The 17,631-nt window shown below is 41.1% G+C and overlaps 1 long non-coding RNA gene across 1 annotated transcript; it reads left to right on the top strand.

Annotated features, from left to right (window-relative positions):
* The first annotated feature begins 378 nt into the window (after positions 1-378).
* LOC136145987 (uncharacterized) lies at positions 379-15,829 on the top strand. Its single transcript, XR_010658876.1, has 3 exons — positions 379-445; positions 14,974-15,200; positions 15,509-15,829. It is a non-coding gene; the product is annotated as an uncharacterized lncRNA (long non-coding RNA).
* The last annotated feature ends 1,802 nt before the right edge of the window (positions 15,830-17,631 follow it).

The raw sequence follows: 17,631 nt of genomic DNA, 5'->3' as shown, positions 1-17,631 counted from the left end.
CTGCCATGGGGAGCTTGTTCCTCTGAAGGAGGCCTACAGTCTGTGACCAAGTAAACCAGTGTAATTTAGATGGGAATTGTGGGCACAATGAAACGGTGTACTCCAATCAGCCTCCTCAATAAAGCTGATACCTTGTACCTCTGGCTGCCTGATTCATGCATTGACGTCTCAGTGGGTTTAGAATTTGGAAGGGCCAAGAAGGGGGCAATTAATTTTCACCCCACAACCCCCCAACATGTTATTTTCTCATCAGAAAACTTCAGAGGCGGGCAGGAAAGCTGACGTGTGGGGACTAAAATAACACACGGAGATCAGGTTTCTGGTGTAGTCAGGGCTTTAGGCTGAAAGGTAATTGTAGGTCAAGTGGATTCTCAACCTGGGCAGTTACGGTTGTAGTGGGGACCTGAATACGAGAGCCTCTGGGGCAGGCCTTGACCTAACCCCTGTGAGTATAGCTTTGACCTCAGTGGGTGGCTGGGACAGGGATTACGTTATTGGGAAAAAAGCCTGTCTGTTCCAGGGAAGGCTTGCTTTAAAGAGGGCAGAGCTTTAGCTTTGCTCTGTTGGGTAGATGATTTTTGCGTCTTGCATTATGTCTTGTGGCAAAACTTTGGGCTGGATTTTAAATAGCAAAGGCAATGAGATTCTACAGAGTCAAGGGAGTTCTTGTTGTTGAGACTGTAGCCTTTTTACAGCATGACCCCAGGGAGCAGGTGGAATCTGTGAAGCTGTTCTTCTGTAGGTCATTTTGAACTTCATTCAGGGTCATGAGCAGAACCTGTGAAGGGGTGAAGGGACTCATCTCTTGACTCCATTTGGTACATGCTGGTAAGGTTCACCTCACTCCTGGGAGCCCACGTTTGTTCTGATTTGTCTATTGCATAAGCCTTGATCATGGCTTTGGTTTGGGGAGCCCAGGCTGTTGCCCTGCAGAATGGGGGTGCACGTTATTAGAGAAAAAAATGAATAGAACAGCACCCTTATACAGGAGATATGCTTCTTTGTGGGTTGAGGTAGAGAAAATTAATGAAAATCCAAAAGCTAAGAAGGCAGCTCAAGAAGCTCGTGCCTAGAAGACTTTGTCTCTGGGAAACAGGTTTGCTCAGGGAATCAAGGAAGAACGAGGCTGTTTTAAAAAATATGATTCCATCATACATATTTGACAGTTGCTGACAGTGGACCTTAAAACCCCTCATTACAAGAAACTTTTTTTCGGTAAGCATGTGTGATGCTGGGTGTTAACTAGACTTATTGTAGTGATCATTTTGCAATATATACAAATAGCAAATTATTTTGAAATTAATATGTCAAATATATCTCCAATATACCAATTTTTAAAAACTTATTTATTTGGCTGCACCAGGTCTTAGTTGTAATACTCAGGATCCAGTTCCCTGACCAGAGTTCAAACCCGGGCTCCTTGCTTTGGGAGCATGGAGTCCTAGCCACTGGACCACCAGGGAAATCCCCAATATATCACTTAAAAAAAAAAAAAAAACTTCTAAAAATAATAAATAAAAATAAATGAAAAAATAAAAAAAATTCTGTCATGCTACCAGAACAGAACTAGTAGAAGAGTAGAAGACAAGTAAAGAAAGACCGGCTGACTAAATTGAGGAAGGCAGGGATTAAAAAAAAAAAACAACAGGATTTTTAGTCACACTAAAGAGAAACAGACACATAAATGTGAAAGTGAGACAGGCAGAAGTAATGGCAGGTTGCTGTATTCTCCGGTCTGCTGCCCACTCTGGGCCATGAAATCCTTGGTCCCAGAAGAAGAATTGGGCGGGGGGGAATGTTTGCCCTCCTTAAACTGCTTGTTTTGTTGGGAATTTTCTTTCAATGCTCGAATAATTGACTTCACCCCGGTTTCCTGTGCCCCGTGGGATCTTTTCTCTGTGGGCTCAGCTGTCTTCCCTTCCACCTTGCTCCCATCTTCACCCTGATTACTCTCCCCAAAGAGAAGAGATTTATAAAAGCTAACACTATGATCTTAGTAGACAGACCAGACAGATATGAAAGGGAAATGAGTTTTAAAAGAATGTTTACTCTCCCCCCTCTACTTTGGCTGCGCCTTGCAGCTTTCAGGATCTTATTTCCTCAACTCCCTGACCAGGGACTGAACTTGGGTCCCCAGCAGTGGAACCGTGGAGTCCTAACCATTGGATCACCAGGGTATTCATAGGAAATGATATTTTGAAGGCTCATCTAATTAGAAATTGAGAGGGTGAATATGTGCCATCTTGAGATGGAATGGAGGTAATATTACAGATTTGTGGGAAGAAATTATTTTTAAATGGTGGAAGGACATTGATAATCCCTCTGGGAAAAAAAAATTGGCTCCTTCTCACACCATATACAAGAGTAAATTCTAGAAGCCAAAAGCAAGAGCACGTATTTAAAACTTTCAGAAGAAAATATAGAATATTTTTATAAGAAATGATGGCACAAGCTATTAGGGAAAATTTTAATGGATTTGACTACATTAAAAGTTGAAACTCTCTCACAATGGATCTAAGACCTAAACTTGAGAGTCAGAACTTTAAGACTCCTAGAAGAAAACATAGGCGAAAGCTTCATTTTATTGGATTTGACTTCCTACATAGAATACTAAAAGGACAGGCAACAAAAGGAAAACATAGATATACTAGACTACATCAACATTTAAAACTTCTGTTCATCAGAAAATGCTATCCACAGGCTGAAAAGGCAGCCCATGGAATGGGAGGAAATATACATAAATCTGATCTAAATCAGATATATCTGATAAGGGGCATACATCCAGAATTTATAGGCTTTCCTGTTGGCACTAGTGGTAAAAGAATCTGCCTGCCAATGCAAGAGAGGCAGGAGACAAGAGTTTGATCCCTGGGTCAGGAAGATCCCCTGAAGGAGGAAGTGGCAACCTGCTCCAGGATTCTTGCCTGGTAAATTCTATGGGGTTGAAAACAGTTGGCTATGACTCAGCACACATGCATCCAGAATATATAAAGAATTCCTATAACTCAGTTCAATTCAGTTCAGTTGCTCAGTGTTGTCTGACTCTTTGCGACCCCATGGATGGCAGCACGCCAGGCCTCCCTGTCCATCGCCAACTCCCAGAGCTTACTCAAACTCATGTCCATTGAACCAGTGATGCTATCCAACCATCTCATCCTCTGTTGTCCCTTTCTCCTCCCACCTTCAATCTTTCCCAGCATCAGGGTCTTTTCAAATGAGTCAGTTCTTTGCATCAGGTGGCCAAAGTATTAGAGTTTCAGCTTCAGCAACAGTCCTTCCAATGAATATTCAGAAGTGATCTCCTTTAGGATGGACTGGTTGGATCTCCTTGCTGTCCAAGGGACTCTCAAGAGTCTTCTCCAACACCACAGTTCAAAAGCATAAATTCTTCAGCGCTCAATTTTCTTTATAGTGCAACTCTCACATCCATACATGACTACTGGAAAAACCATAGCTTTGACTAGACGGACCTTTGTTGGCAAAGTAATGTCTCTGCTTTTAATATGCTATCTAGGTTGGTCATAACTTTTCTTCCAAGGAGTAAGTGTCTTTTAATTTCATGGCCGCAGTTACCGTCTGCAGTGATTTTGGAGCCCAGAAAAATAAAGTCTCTCAGTGTTTCCACTGTTTCCCCATCTATTTGCCATGAAGTGTTGGGACCAGATGCCATGATCTTAGTTTTTCTGAATGTTGAGTTTTAAGCCAACTTTTTCACTTTCCTCTTTCACTTTCATCAAGAGGCTCTTTAGTTCTTCTTTGCTTTCTGCCATAAGAGTGGTGTCATCTGCATATCTAAACTCCCAGCAATCTTGATTCCAGCTTGTGCTTCATCCAGCCCAGCATTTCTCATGATGTACTCTGCATATAAGTTAAATAAGCAGAGTGATAATATACAGCCTTGACATACTCCTTTCCCTATTTGGAACCAGTCTGTTGTTTCATGTCCAGTACTAACTGTTGCTTCCTGACCTGCATACACATTTCTCAGGAGGCAGGTCAGGTGGTCTGGTATTCCCATCTCTTTAAAAATTTTCCAGAGTTTGTTGTGGTCCACATAGTCAAAGGCTTTGGCATAGTCAATAAAGCAGAAGTAGATGTTTTTCTGGAAATCTCTTGCTGTTTCAGTAACTCAAGAACAATAAAAAAGATTTAAAAACAGAGAAAGGACTTGAATAGACATTTCTTCAAAGAATATATGCAAATGGCCAACAAACATAGTAAAAAGATGCTTGACATCACTGTCAGGGGAGTGCAAATCAAAATCACAAAGAGATACCACCTCTCACCCATTAATATGGATTGTTGTTGTTCAGTTGCTCAGTGGTGTCCGATTCTTTTCGACCCCATGTGCTGCGCACACCAGGCTTCCCTGTCCTTCACCGTTTCCCTTCATGTCCACTGAGTCAGTGATGCCATCCAACCGTCTCATCCTCTGTTGTCCTCTTCTCGTCCTGCCTTCAATCTTTCCCAACATCAGGGTCTTTTCTAATGAGTTAACTCTTCGCATCAAGTGGTCAGAGTATTAGAGCTTCAGCTTCAGCATCAGTCCTTCCAATGAATATTCAGGATTGATTTCCTTTAGGATGGACTGGTTTGATAACCTTGCAGTCCAAGGGACTCTCAAGAGTCTTCTCCATTATCATGGCTACTGTTTTAAAAAACAAATGAGCAAACAGAAAAACCCCAGAAAACAACAAATGTTATCAAGGCTGTGGGAAAACTGGAACTCTTGTGCACTGTTGGTGGGAATGTAAAATGGTTCAGACTGTGGAAATCAGTATGCCAGTTCCTCAGTTGAAGCAGAATTACCATGTGATATAGCAACTCCACTTTTTTGTATAGATATACCTGAAAGAAAGCTGGGATTCAAGCAGATATTTATATACCTATGTTATAACAATATAATTCACAATATTCAAAAGGTGGAAGCAACCCAAGCTTCCTCTGATGGATAAATTGATAAACAAAATTTGATAATCCATATGGTGGAATATTATTTTTTTTAAGAAGGAAGGAAATCCTGACCCATGTTATAACATGGATGAATTTTGAGGGCATTATGGCAAGTGAAATAAGCCAGAACCAAAAAAAGACAAATGCTATATGATTGTGCTTTTACGAGGCAGCTAACTAGAGGAGTCAGATTTATAGAGACAGAAAGTAGAATGGTGCTTACCTGAAGCTGGAGGGCAGAGGGAATAGAGAGTTCTTGTTTAATGTGTACAGAGTTTCAGTTTTGCAAGATGAAGACAGTTCTGGAGATGGATGATTGTAATGGTTGCACAACAGTATGAAAGTACTTAATGCCACTGAACCGTACACTTTTAAAATGCTGTCTTAAATTTTATGTCATGCATATTTTACCACAATTAACATTTTTAAGCAATGATTAGAGCTTCTGCACAGCAAAAGACACTATAAAAAATTAAGTTTAAAGAGACTTCGCTAGTGATTCAGAGGTTAAGACTTTGCTTTCCAATGCAAGAAAGAGACCTAATTGAAAATTTGAGAAGAACAGCAAGCCATGTAAAGTTCTGGAGGAAGGGCACTCAGGCAGGTGTGTGTGTTAGTCACTCAGTCGTGTCCGACTCTTTGCGACCCTATGGACTGTAGCCAGCCAGTCTCCTCTGTCCATGGGATTCTCCTGGCAAGAATACTGGAATGGGTTGCTGCTGCCTTCTCCAGGGGATCTTCCCGACCCAGGGATCGCACCTGGGTCTCCTGTATGGCAGGCAGAGTTTTTACCATCTGAGCCATCAGGGAAGCCCATTCCAGGCAGAGGGCAGAGCAAATGCAAATGTCCTGGGCTGGAATAAATTTGGAGATGTCTTAGCCCAGGCTGGTGGCTCAGACGGTAAAGCATCTGCTTACAGTGTGGGAGACTGGGGTTCAATCCCTGGGTTGGGAAGATCTCCTGGAGAAGGAAATGGCAACCCACTCCAGTATTCTTGCCTGGAAAATCCCATGGATGGAGGAGCCTGGTAGACTACAGTCCATGGGGTTGCAAAGAGTCAGACACGACTGAGCAACTTCACTTTAGCCCAGGCTGCCATAACAAAATACCATAGCCTGGGTGGCTTAAACAACAAATTATTTTCTCAGTTCTGGAAGAAAAATGTCTGAGAACAGGGTGCCAGTATGCTTGGGTTCTGATGAGAGCTCTCTTACTGACTTGCAGACAGCTGACTACCTTCTCGCTCACTGTGTCTTCACCTGGCACACAGCCCTCCTCTTATAAGGCACACAGCCCTGTCGGATTAGAGCCACATCATTATGACTTCATTTAATTTCAATGACATTCCCAAAGCCTTACCACTGATTACAATCACACTGGGGGTGAGGACTTAAATATATGAATTTCTTTTATTTTATTGGTGTTTAGTTGCTTTACAATGTTGTGTTAAGATCTGCTCTACAGCAAAGTGAATCAGCTATATATATACATATATCCCCTCTTTGTCACCACAGAGCATTTAGTAGAGTTCCCTGTGCTATACGGTAGGTTCTCATTAGTTATCTATTTTTTAAAGTCCGCCTGCAAATGCAGGAGACGTGGGTTCGATTGCCAAGTCGGGAAGATCCCCTGGAGAAGGAAATGGCAACTCACTCCAGTATTCTTGCCTGAGAAATCCCATGGACAGAGGAGCCTGGCGGGCTACAGTCCATGGGTTGCAAAGAGTCAGACACGACTTAGTGACTAAAACAACAATCAATCCCAATCTTACAACTCATCCTATCCCTCTTTTCCCACCTTGGTGTCCATACATTTGTTCTCTATGTCTGCGTCTCTGTTTCTGCTTTGCAAATAGGTTCATCTGCAACATACACATTTGGAGGGACACAAGCATTCAGTCCATAACACCTCAGTGTGGGGCTTGTTTTAAAAAGTCAATTTGAGGGAATTCCCTGGCAGTCCAACAGGAAGGACTGTGTGCTTCTTTTTCAGGGGGACATAGGACTGATCACTGGTCAGGGAATTAAGATTCCCTCAAGGTTCAGGGACAAAAACAGAAAATAAAAATGTCAATTTGAGAAGGCCAGGACTTTGGTACTGATGTGTGGAGGTGAAATCCTAGAGATTAGCTCTGAGACTGGATAAGATAGAAGAATTCCTCCCATAGTCCATTTTTGGAAGTATGAGGAATTAAGCCTTATTTGGTCTGAGGGGAGAGGAATTTGGGAGGAAGTTATCTTGGCTTTTTATTCTTTGCCAAAGGCTCAAAAGGCCTTCCCTAATTCGCCTGCAATGCAAGAAACTCATAGAGGCACAAGTTCAATCCCTGGGTTGGGAAGATTCCCTGGAGGAGGAAAATGGCAACCCACTACAGTGTTTTTGCCTGAAATAATCCCATGGACAGAGGAGACTGGCGGGTTACCGTCCATAAGGTCACAAAGAGTAGGACATGACTGAGCGACTGAGTGTACAAGCATTAAGGGCTCAAAAACTCTGTTCCCATTTGTAGGGGGTTTCCCTTCTCTGTCTTCTGAGTTTGTCAACAAGATGAGATGCAGCTCCTAAATTCTTTCTTTCTTTGCTACTCTCCATGGTAACATGGTTACTCTTAGGTAACAGGTTTTATTGCTAATTACTAGCGAAAAACAAAAGTACAACAAACAACAAGGTTGAAACATGACTCATTCAGACAGAGGGCAATCACATGTCAAAAATGTATTCAACTTGTTAAAGAGGAAACAGTAAGATGGTAAAGCTGGTTCAGAGAGCATTTTGAGGAAGTAGATATTTGAGGAAGGAGGAATCTTAAATACTAAACTGATTCATCTCTGCAGGGTAACATTTGGTCCTTTTCCATACTGGAAAGAAATACTTTGGAATTTAAAACAGACACAAATCTGAGCCTTTAATAAAAAGTAAATAGCTAAGAAAACAAAGATACATTCCTTGGTTTGCATATATGGCCAGTGGGCCAAATCTGACTTTGTTGCTTGCATTTATAATAAGTTTGATTGAACCACAACCACGTTCATTTGCTTACCTATTGTGTAAGGCTTGCTCCTTGGAAAAAAAGCTACGACCAACCTAGACAGCATATTAAAAAGCAGAGACATTACTTTGCCAACAAATGTTTGTTTAGTCAAAGCTATGGTTTTTCCAGTAGTCATGTATGGATGTAAGAGTTGGACTATAAAGAAAATTGAGCACTGAAAAACTGATGCTTTTGAAATGTGATGTTGGAGAAAACTCTTGAAGATCCCCTGTACTGCAAGGAGATCCAAACAGTCCACCCTAAAGGAGATCAATTCTGAGTATTCGTTAGAAGGACTGATGCTGAAGTTGAAACTCCAATACTTTGGCCACCTGATGCAAAGAACTGACTCATTTGAAAAGACCCTGATGCTGGGTAAGACTGAAGGCAGGACAAGAAGGAGACGACTGAGGATGAGATGGTTGGATGGCATCACCGACTCAATGGACATGAGTTTGAGTAAGCTCTGGGAGTTGGTGATGGACAGGGAAGCCTGGCGTGCTGCAGTCCATGGGGTCGCAAAGAGTCGGACACAACTGAGCGACTGAACCGAACTGACTCTGTAAGCCTGCTTTTGCAGTACTGCGATGACAGAGCTGAGTCGTTGATAGACAGCATAGAGCCCCAAAGCCTAAAATATTTACTATCTTGGACCTTTACAGAAAAAGTTTGCCAGCTCCTGCTAGAAAATTAATCCTGTGTTAAACTTGTTAAACAATATCCTCCATGACATGGCAAGAACTACACTGCCCTATCTTGGTCTTATTTGCAAATTATGGCTAATTTTTCTTTAAAAAAAGATGTTTGGCTTAAAAATTGAGGGACATTAGGAGAGTTGTAATCTCTGGCCTGTAATTCCTAAGTTCTTCTATCCACCCACTTGAACACCCCAGTAACCCTCTTTGGGCACTGATGACTGATTTTCATGCCCGTTAGCCTCCCAACTCATTTCTTTGATAGTGGAGTTTATGAAAACCTCCTTTAAAAATATTTATTTACTTGGCTGCACTGGATCTTAGTTGCCGCAGTGGGACCTTTTTAGTTTCAGTGTGTGGGATCTAGTTCCATGACCAGGTTTGAAAGCTGGGCCCCCTGCGTTAGGAGCTCAGAGTCTTAGCCATGGGACCACCAGGGAAGTCCCTGAAAATCTCCTTTTAATGGCAAGTAGGCCTGAAAAATAATTGGTGTGAAGTAATGTCCTTTACAGCGTCATTTTGTTCAACAGAGCACTCTGTCTCAGAGTTAGTGTTGTATCTATAGTAGTAGTACATTTATATGGAAAGTTTTCTTAGGATGTCCTCTCAGCTTCTTTGAAATTAAGTTCTATAGCAGTTGCAAACAGCAAGTTTTGAAAAGGCAACAATAGTGTGTACCTGACCACTGCTTTTTCCCTGGTTCCTGGCACATGGTAGGTGCTCAATAAAATACTTGTTGATTGAATGATAGATCCAATGAAACACAAAGGGTAGAGGGTTTGTTTTCCCCTCAGGGTCAGCTCTATGCGAGGAACAAAGTTTTGGTGATGAAGGCTGCCACCTGCAGGGAAAAAGTGAAACTGCAAGATTCAGAACTGCTAAATCCTGAGGAAAATACTGTCAACTTCCAGGCAGGATTACGAGAGAATCAATTTTTTCTCCTTTAGTTTAAGGCAGAATTAATCAATATCATTTTGCTTTTTCTGATTATGGAACCCTGTAGCCTTTCTTTAATACCATTTAAAGCCTTTGGAGTGTTTAATAAGTTCCCAGCGCCATCCCTCACACACAGTTTTGCAGTGGGTACCACTATCTCTGGGCTTCCCTGATAATTCAGTTGGTAAAGACTCCGCCTGCTTGCAGGAGACCCGAATTCAATTCCTGAGTCGGGAAGATCCACTGCAGAAGGGATAGGCTACCCACTCCAGTATTCTTGGGCTTCCCTTGTGGCTCAGCTGGTAAAGAATCTGCCCACAATGTGGGCTACTTGGGTTCGATCCCTGGGTTAGGAAGATCACCTGGAGAAGGGAAAGGCTACCCACTCCAGTATTCTGGCCTGGAGAATTCCATGGACTGTATAGTCCACACGGTTTCAAAGAGTCAGACACGATCGAGCAACTTTCACTTCACCACTGTCTCCATTTTATACATGAGGGATCTAAGCACAGAAAGTATGACTGAGTTACACAGAAGCTGGCAAAACTAAGGATTTGAACCTAAAGATCGTGGCTTCAGAATGCGTGCATCTAATCATTTCACTATACTACCTCTCTATGCCTGATATGGAAAATGTTTATAGAAAACTAATAGAAGCATGGCAAACGAAACCCATGCAAATATCTCTGCTGTCTCCTGAAACACTACTAAAATGATAGAAAAGGAATCCAGAGTGTGAGCCCACAGACAACAGGAGAGAAGATGATTGCTCATGAGAGATGTCAAATCCTTTCTGGAAGATAGAAAGCGGATGGATGATTTAGCTAAGTGGAGAAACTCTAGATCTTATGGAGGAGAAAGCCAGTGAGGAGTAAGATGAGGCCCTTGGCAGAGAAAGTGCCGAGTCCTAACCACTGGACAACCAGGCAATTCCCCTGAAAGTAGGTCATTAATTGTACATATGTAATAGGAGCTGTTAACCCCAGATTCCCTCTTGTGACTCCTTGTTCCTATCCCTGCAAAGATTATTCTTTGGAGAATTTGAAACATGATAGCTCTAGGTTCAGAGATCACAGTCAGCGAAAAGGATGGAGGTGAGGTAACATGCTAAAAACAGAAGTATTAGATGAAAGTGTGCAGCTAAAAAAATCAGAATTAAAAAAAATGATGATGTATTTGATGGTAGTATTGGTATTGTTATTCTTAGACTTAGCACTATGCTAAATGTATTTTGGAACAAAGCAAATAATAAATTATGTTGGAGTTATTGAGAACCAAGCTCTATGGTGTGGGAGAAACAAAATACATATGTGTAGTCAATATAGTTAAATAAGAGCTCTCTAGTCTTGATTTCAATTGGAAACATCAGTATGATGGATTTTGTCATAGAGGTTATTTAGCTTGCTCAAGGTCACCCAGCTCATAAAGGATGGAACAAGAATAACAGCCTAGTCTTGTGACTAAATTTGTGAAGTTCTGCTTCCTTGGTGGCTCAGGTAGAAGGGCCTCTTGGAGGAGGTGAAATTTGAAGATTAAGTACGAGCAATAAATGGACTTCTCTTGATCAATGGACAATCTGCTTGCCATTACCCAGGAATCCTGGGCTGACCTGGAAAGAGTTTCTTTCTGGAATGTCAAAACCCGAGGTCAGCCTCCAATTCATTGTGACCAGTTGACCAACAGACGTCACCGAAGCAGACCAACTGGTTTCCGTCTGTGCCATCCCTTTAACAAATTTCAAGGAAAGTGAAATGTATTTGCACTGATGCCTCAAAGTAAGCAACTCTTACAGTAAAGCAATAGAAAGCGAAGTTGCTCAGTCATGTCCAACTCTTTGCAACCCCACAGACTGAAGACTACACAATTTGTTTGAGTCTGATTTTTTTTTTTAGACTTGAAAAATGTTCACAAGATTTAAAATGTGCTTTCAAGTTTAGTCTGAGCAGTAGGTGCTGGGCAAGGCTGGCAGGAGGAAAGGATTTGTGCTTTATTTTCCAAATGCTCACCCTAATAGAATATAGGGATGATGTGATTAAGAGAGAGAACATATTTTTAAATTTGTTTTATTGTTGTGGTCATTTAATTTGAAAATAACTTATTGGGAATTCTCTGGTGGTCCAGTGGTTAGGATTCATTGCTGTCACTGGTGGGTCCCTGGTTGGGAAACAAAGATCCTGCAAGCTTTGAAGCATGGCCCCCCAAACTTTAGTTAAGTGAAAAGCAATACATGCAAAATAGATAGAAGATTAACTCTTCTTTCCTTCTCTTCCCCAGAAAGTGTTATAATTACCAGCTTCTTAGGTCTTGCAGAGAACATTTTAAGAGGAAAATTTTAGGTTGATTCATGTTAGAAGGAGACAGAAGTTAAAATATGAATGATCTTTTATTACTTCTTTAGGGTAAGCAGTTGCCCTCTGCAACCTTCAGCTGGATTTACATTGGATGGACTTTCATTATTTGTTTTAAGGAATTCACAGATGATCTCTACTAAAAATGTTTGTCGCTCAGTCATGTCCAACTCTTTGCGAACCCATGGACTGTAGCCCACCAGGCTCCTCTGTCAAAGGAATTCTCCAGGCAAGAATACTGGAGTGGGTTGCCATTTCCTTCTACAGGGGAATCTTCTTGACCCAGGGATTGAACCCAGGTCTTTTGCAATGTAGGCAAATTCTTTACTGTCTGAGCCAGCAGGGAAGTCCTCTCTACTAAAAGAGGTATCAATTTGAGTCTTTGTCCAAACTGACCTGCTAAACTTCATCTTTTCTCATCCGGCTATCTTTCCTTCCCCTCTAAATAAACTGCCTATAATGTAGAGATGGGGATTCTGGGAGTTTGAATTTAGGGTTAAATTTCATCCAGATTTTTAATAACTATGACTACAATAGTTGGGCTTCTCTGGTAGCTCAGATGGTAAAGAATTCACCTGCAATGCAGGACACTCTGGTTTGATTCCTGGGTCAGGAAATTGCCCTGGAGAAGGGATAGGCTACCCACTCCATATTCTTGGGATTCCCTGGTGGCTCAGACAGGAAAGAATCCTCCTGCAATTCGGCAGACCTGGGTTCAATCCCTGGATTGGGAAGATACCCTGGAGGAGGGCATGGCAACCTACTCCAGTATTCTTGCCTGGAGAATCCCCATGGACAGAGGAACCTGGCGGGCTATAGTACGTGGTGTCACAAAGAGTCGGACACAACTGACTCAGCACGGCACACATGACTACAATAATTTTGACGTTTCTCAATTCAGTTCAGTTCAGTTCAGTCGCTCAGTCGTGTCCGACTCTTTGCGACCCCATGAATTGCAGCACGCCAGGCCTCCCTGTCCATCACCAACTCCCGGAGTCTACTCAAACTCATGCCCATCGAGTCAGTGATGCCATTCAGCCATCTTATCCTCTGCCGTCCCCTTCTCCTCCTGCCCCCAATCCCTCCCAGCATCAGGGTCTTTTCCAATGAGTCAACTCTTCGCATGAGGTGGCCAAAGTACTGGAGTTTCAGCAACATTCTAATTTTTAAATTGTCTTCCTATGTGCACACTTGTCAGGCCACGGGTTCTGATTTGGAACGTGGAAAACATACTCTAACAGTGTGAGGTTGGTGATTTTGACACAGGCTTACCCAATCTTGTATTTACTTTTCTTTGGTCTCCATGTTCTTGTCAACAAATCTGGGTTAACATGAGGTAAAGCTTTAAACAAGCTGTAGCAGAAAATGCCTGACCCCATGATGGGGCAAAATGAAGCAGGTTCAGAGCTCAAGAAGAATTTACTCACAGGCTGCCAATAAGCGGTGGATGAAAAGGGAACTACCTACAGATCCTGGGGAGGACAATGAAAACATGTTTACAACACGGAAACAGAAATAGAAGTGGGGGAGGAGAGAGGAGTGCCCCTAAGTGGTACCAAGAGGTCAGCTCACTTCCATTTTTTGAGGCTCTTTGTTTACAGAAGAATGAAGAATTCAGTTCTTCATTTAATATTTAACAATTTCTTTTTACACCCCATGGTTAAAATGCCATGTAAATGTGTCATTACAAGATGACTAGATTTATTAAAAGTCAACTAATAAAACTTCAATGAGATATCACCACATAATTCTTAGAACTAAAAATGAAATTGAAAACAAAACTGATCATACCAAGTTGTCAGGAGCCTGGGGAATAAATGGAAATCTCATACTTTGCTCGTGGGCATGCAGAATGTAGTCACTCTAGGAAAAAGTTGGGCAGTTTCTTATAAAATTAAATATCTACTCACCAGACAACCCAGGAATCTCACTCTGTCCATGAAATTCTCTAGGCAAGAATACTGGAGTGGGTTACCATGCCCTCCTCCAGGGGATCCTCCCAATCCAGAGATCGAACCCAGGTCTCCCGGACTGCAGGCAGATTCGTTACCATTACCATCTGAGCCACCAGGAAGCCCCCATTATGAAATACTTGCTAGCAACAGAGAAAGGAATGAACTGAAAGAAACCCTGGCCAAATTATTTTTTAAAAATGGTACCAGGACTATATAATGGGGAAAAGATAGTCTTTTCAATAAATGGTGTTGGGAAAACTAGATATCTACATGCAAAAGAATGAAATTAGACCCTTACCTTATGTCATATACAAATATTTTCTCGATTGTGGTTGTTGTTACATGACTTTATGTGTTAGTTAAAAATCAGAAAACTGTAAACCTAAAAAACTGTATATTGATGCATGAGAAAACCTGCATATAAAAAATTGCATATAAATTATTGCTCAATAAAACTGTCTAAAGGACTATGTGGGAGAAGGTAAGGGTGGGATGATTTGAGAGAATAGCACTGAAACATGTATATTACCATATGTAAAACAGATGACCAGCGCAAGTTTTTGCTGATGCAGGGCACTCAAAACCAGTGCTCTGGGACAACCCAGAGGGGTGGTGTGGGGAGGGAGGTGGGAGGAGAGTTCAGGATGGGGGAACACACGTGCACCTGTGGTTGATTCATGTTGATGTATGGAAAAAAACCACCACAATATTGTAAAGTAATTATCCCCCAATTAAAATTAATTAATTAAAAAACAACTTGCTAAAAAGAAATGTGGAGTAAATGTGGGAGCATGTCAAATCTGATCTTGGTGCAGTGTATAGTGGTCTTTTTTGTGATTAAAATGTTTTATTGTGATTGAAATGTTTTTATTGTGATTGAAATGTTTAAAAATTTTTTTTAAAATTTAAAGGTATTCTTAAAAAGCCGATTAGTTTATTCAAACTGCAGTATGGTCCAATGATAGGATGCAAGTTTACAGTTGTCAGGTAAACAAAGAACTATTTCATTTTTGTCAGTGTATGTCTGTGACCGTATTTATTATTTCATTTTCAGAAAAGGTCAAACTTGTAAATTTGAGACCTTTCAAGAATGTGAAGCCTGCTCAAACAGCCTCCTGCCCCCATAATGTTTCAGAAAACATGTGAAGAATAAGAGTAGTCTCTGGTGCTTGACAAGGCACGTGGGAAATGGGAGGAGGAGAGAAGTGGGATTTCTTTTCTTCTGGATGTTGATTTAGAAATGAAGTACTTGAGCTGTTCACTTCAGTCAAAAACGATAGAGTAAGTCCTTTGTCCTTCTACAGCCTTGATCTTGTGTTGTTCTAAGAAATCCCTTTATAAAGATTAATGATTCTGCACCCCTATTTGTAAAATATTTGGCTCAGATGAATAAAGATGGGTGGATATACTTAATATAGGCAAAAATGGATACTTAATTTTAGACAGATTAGAAGCCATGACTTTAGCAAAAATAATGAGTCGATTCACCCCAAACCACACCAAAGACCAAGATAGAGGGATTATCACTGCTACATGAAGTCAGCCTCAGCTATTTTCCCATTGAGCTACTTCTGTCTTTGTTTTCTCAGGCTTCTCATATGTGGCAGCTTCCAAGCGCAGAATTCCAAAAAGCTGAAATTGTCTTCAATCCTCCCAACATTGGCACAGACTATAAGGAATCGAGAATGCCAATAATCCTAGGGAAACAGATGGACATTTAAAATCACAAACATTTACGTACAACCCAAATGCTGCAGTTTTGGACAAAATATGGAAATAAATCTTGGCCCTTCTTTGTGTCCTTCTATCTTAATGAGGGAACCTGCCAAGACTATGGGAGAAAGGAGGGACAAAGGATCCTTTAGGTTGAAAGATGAAAAAAAAACAACAACAAAAAAAACCTGGCAGAAATGGGTCACCTGTGAAATGAAAAGTTTCAGTGTTTCCAAGCTTGGCAAAATGGATGTGAGTTAACGCAACCCTCACTTTGACTGTGTAAGATGTCATAAAATTACTTCTGGACCACCTATAGAGTGTTTTCGTTTGACAGGGGGTGGTGAGATCATTTCCCAAACCATACACACGAAAATGTTAGAACTGAAGGGCACTTTATCAAAATTTAATCCAACAGCCTAAAAATTCAAAGCAGAAAATAGGACAATGTGATTGACAGATATTAAGGAATAGAAAAGAAAGTGGAGACGTGGAAGTCAAGAGAAGATTTGAAAACAAGTCATCCTGGATTTAGAAGTTATAAGATGAAGATTTGGAAAATATTTTTTTTTTAAAGGGAAGTGTTGGGACTTCCCTGGTGGTCCAGTAGTTAAGACTCTGCTTCCAAATGCAGAGGGCATGGGTTTGATTCCTGGCAGAGGAGCTAAGATCTCACATGCCAAGTGGCATGGCCAAAAAAATAAAGAAGCATTACATCAGTTTACCTCAGTTATTAAAATTGGTCCAGAATTTCAGTTCAGTTCAGTTCAGTTGCTCAGTCATATCTGACTCTTTGCATCCCCATGAACTGCAGCACGCCAGGCTTCCCCGTCTATCACCAACTCCCAGAGCTTACTCAAACTCATGTCCATTGAGTTGGTGATGCCATCCAACCATCTCATCCTCTGTCGTCCCCTTCTTGTCCTGCCTTCAGTCTTACCCAGCATCACGGGCTTTTCAAATGAGTCAATTCTTTGCATCAGGTGGCTAAAGTATTGGAGTTTCAGCTTCAGCATCAGTCCTTCTGATGAATATTCAGAACTGATTTCCTTTAGGATGGACTGGTTGGATCTCCTTGCAGTCCAAGGGACTCTCAAGAGTCTTCTCCAACATCACAGTTCAAAAGCATCAATTCAGAATTTCAGGTAGTTGTTAAAGCAATACTCTGTAGGAATGAATTGAAAATATCTGTATTACACATTTGATCCAGTTATATTTTAGATACTTTCTCTGGAATGTCATAGGAAGGTATTAAAGATGTCATTTTGATGATTTAGCTTTGCTATTAATATATAAATTTAATAATCTAGGTATATATATTGTTTTAGCTTTCTTCTAAACTGGAAAATGTGTTTCTTGAGTAATTACCATGATATGTTTAAGTATTTTCACATTCACTTCTGAGTTGTAAGGGGATGAAGTATCAAAGGTATAATAACCAACATCCCTGGTCTGGAATACTATAAATACAGCAGTTTAGAACTGAGGGGCTTCCCTGAGACTTGTGGTCTTCAAGTCCCTTTGTACAGATAAAGTAGATTTGCTTTATTTTTTTCTTTTAAGACCTATAAATCATTCTATTTAATTTTTTTCATTTTTTTGTCTGTAAAAAGATTATTAAGTGTTTATCTGTTCCCCTTATCACAATCACAACACAGCGACCAGAAGTTATCTGGCGACCTTCTGGTATACAACCCTTAGAGGTAGATAATCATTCCTGACATAAAACCGTAGCTCAGAGATCCTAAGGGGACTAAAACCATATCGGTAAAGCAAGTGTGGACAGATATGAGATAGAGAAAAATTCAAGGACAGTGATATGATCTCTGTGCTTCAAAAAACCCTATTTAGTAGCTTTAGGAGAGTGGGTGCCAAGATTTCTGTCCCTCCACTGGTTGTGTTGCTGCTGCTGCTGCTAAGTCGCTTCAGTCGTGTCCGACTCTGTGCGACCCCATAGACGGCAGCCCACCAGACACCAGAATCCGTCCCTGGGATTCTC

This window comes from Muntiacus reevesi, chromosome 13 (assembly GCF_963930625.1).
Source record: "Muntiacus reevesi chromosome 13, mMunRee1.1, whole genome shotgun sequence".
Taxonomy (NCBI): Eukaryota; Metazoa; Chordata; class Mammalia; order Artiodactyla; family Cervidae; genus Muntiacus; species Muntiacus reevesi.
The sequence above is the reverse complement of the archived record's forward strand: the minus strand, read 5'-3'. Positions and strand labels throughout refer to the sequence as shown.